A 2,685-nucleotide genomic window follows, 5' to 3' on the forward strand; every position below is an offset into this window, starting at 1 on the left:
CAATCATCTGTACCCCTTTGCCCTGGTGCTACTCCACCCTATATTTTCCTATAAAAATTTAATAGTAAGAGAGCACGGGATCTTTTGCCCAAGCCGCTGTGTTGGTATAAGCAGGGACCCTAGCTCGAGCTAGCAAATAAACTTTCCTTTTGATTTTGTATTATCGTGTTAGTGGTGGCTTCCTCACGCCGACACTTCTTTCCGAACACGGGCTCAACATTTGGTGCGTTGGCCAGGAAAGGAAAATTCAGAGCGAGTGAAGCTGCTGGGATAGAGGGAAGTTCAGGAAGCCAGCAGGACCAGAATATGTCCTTTGCATAAGGATACTGGTCCATCAGGAAAGGTTGGAAACCGGTGGATGCTCCAGATCGGGAAACCGGCGGACGCGCTGGAGGAGTTGGGGAAGGAGCCCTTCCTCAACTCACAGGCAGGCCATGGGCGCTTTCTGGTAAGAGTAGCCCCCTTCAGGGGAGGGACAGAGGCACCTCCAATCTGTGCTACTGGAACGAGATCTCTTCTGGGTGTCGGATATTTGTGTTGTCTGCTTTGGTGTCTCTTGTTGTGTGGCCACTTGTCTTTTATTTGTTCTGTGTTTTCTTAAAGGAGGTTGAAATGGGACAGGGACAGACCACCCCTCTGTCCCTGATGGTTGAACATTTTTCAGAGTTTAAAACCAGAGGACCTAATTTGTCTGTGATAATTAAGAAAAATAAACTAATAACTTTTTGCTCTTCAGAATAGCCCTCTCTTGAGGTAGGATAGCCACCGGAAGGCTCATTGGATGGAAAAGTGATTGCAGCTGTATTCTAACGAGTCCAAGTGCCAGGCCCCCGTGGGCACCCAGACTAATTTCCTTACATTTTAGTGTGGCAAGATATGGTGACTAACCCTCCCCCATAGCTGAAACCCTTTCTTCCGAATCTCTCTGTTAAGGTGTTAACATCCTCACTCGGAACTAGTGAGAAAGAGAAACCGAGACGACCTGAGTCCCGGAGCAGCTGTTCTACCAGTTTTGCCTGATTCCCAAACTCACCCCGATCTGATAGATCTAGAAAGTAGTGTATTTCCACCTCCCTATGCCCCTACGCCACCTTCTCACCCTCTCCAGGCTCCACAAGTATCGGGAGGAAGTGGAGCGAGTGCTCCAAGTGCGCTGCCCGCCATTACGGGCCCAGCCTCTGGTCTCCGCCCATGCCAGAGGGGCTCCCCGGAGGCTGAAGCCCCCTCATCCACTATCCAGGCACTGCCCCTCAGAGCAATAGGCCTGCCTCGTGAGGACGGAAGCAGAACCTAGCAGTACTGGCCGTTTTCAGCATCAGACCTGTATAACTGGAAAGCACAGAAAGCCCCCTTTTCTGAAAACCCCCAAAACCTAATTAATTTGTTAGATTCTATATTGTTTACTCATAACCCCACTTGGAATGATTGTCAGCAGCTATTGCATGCTTTGTTCACCACTGAAGAAAAAGAGAGAATCTTGACCGAGGCCAGGAAAAATGTGCCCGGAAACAATGAGCAGCCGACAACGCTTCAGAATTTAATTGACGCTGGGTTCCTGTTATCTCGTCCCGGTTGGGATTTTGAGCAATCAAAAGGTAGGGAGCATCTCCAAAATTACCACCAGATTCTAATGGCCAGTCTCCGAGCGGCGGCAAGGAAGCCGACTAACTTGGCCAAGATACGAGAAGGACTTGCCCTAAGAAAAAAGGAGCGTGAAACTCAGGAAGGATTGTTCGAATCTTGGTTTAATAACGCCCCGTGGTTAACTACTTTGATATCTACTCTCTTAGGACCCTTCATAATCCTTATATTAACTTTTGGCCCCTGCATTATAAATAAGCTTATATAATTTGTGAAAGATCGAGTTAATACTGTACAACTTATGGTCCTGAGACAACAATATCAGTCCTTATCTCCTGTAACACGGGATGAAGATTCCTCATTTGAATGACAAGAAAAAGGGGGGAATGTGAGGCCTGAGTCCTAATGGCCTCCAGGTAATTCTTTAACCAGAAGTCTTTAGTGCCAGGGATTCTAACGCATCCCACGACTCAGGGCTTTTATCTCCCCTCTGGATTCCAGTACATATCAGAGCTTTAACTGGCTCCTGCAAGTCTCCCATGCATCAGGACTTTACATCCTCCCTAGATAATTATTCCCTAACTGGACTTTAGGGCCAGGGATTCCAGCATGTCTCAGAGTTCTGCCCTAAACCCCTTAGCAACAACCAATCATCTGTACCCCTTTGCCCTGGTGCTACTCCACCCTGTATTTTCCTATAAAAATGTAATAGTAAGAGAGCACGGGGTCTTTTGCCCAAGCCGCTGTGTCACTGTAAGCAGGGACCCTAGCTCAAGCTAGCAAATAAACTTTCCTTTTGATTTTGCATTATCGTGTTAGTGGTGGCTTCCTCGCGCCGACACTCCTTTCCGAACATGGGCTCAACAAATCAATGGAAGAACAAATTAATGAGATTGAAGACAAATACCTGAATACGTCTTTGGAAAGGAATCAATCAGAAAAGGTATCAAAACAAAATGAAGAAACACTAAGGTTCATGTGGGATACCATCAAAAGGAATAACCTATGTGTCACTGGAATTCCAGAACAGGAAGAGAAGAACAAAACCACTGAGAAAATTGTCCAAGATTTGTTGGAAGAGAACTTCCCTCATACGATGAAAGA

At 46.7% G+C, this 2,685-nt stretch overlaps 1 protein-coding gene across 1 annotated transcript in view; it reads right to left on the minus strand.

The window, feature by feature from the left end:
• The window catches only part of GABRG3 (gamma-aminobutyric acid type A receptor subunit gamma3), a 1,139,981-nt gene that overhangs the window by 883,649 nt on the left and 253,647 nt on the right, over positions 1-2,685 (minus strand). The gene's annotated exons all lie outside the window — the stretch shown is intronic.

Source organism: Orycteropus afer, unplaced genomic scaffold (genome assembly GCF_000298275.1).
Source record: "Orycteropus afer afer isolate SDZICR_OR568_19922 unplaced genomic scaffold, OryAfe1.0 scaffold00146, whole genome shotgun sequence".
NCBI classification, from domain to species: Eukaryota; Metazoa; Chordata; class Mammalia; order Tubulidentata; family Orycteropodidae; genus Orycteropus; species Orycteropus afer.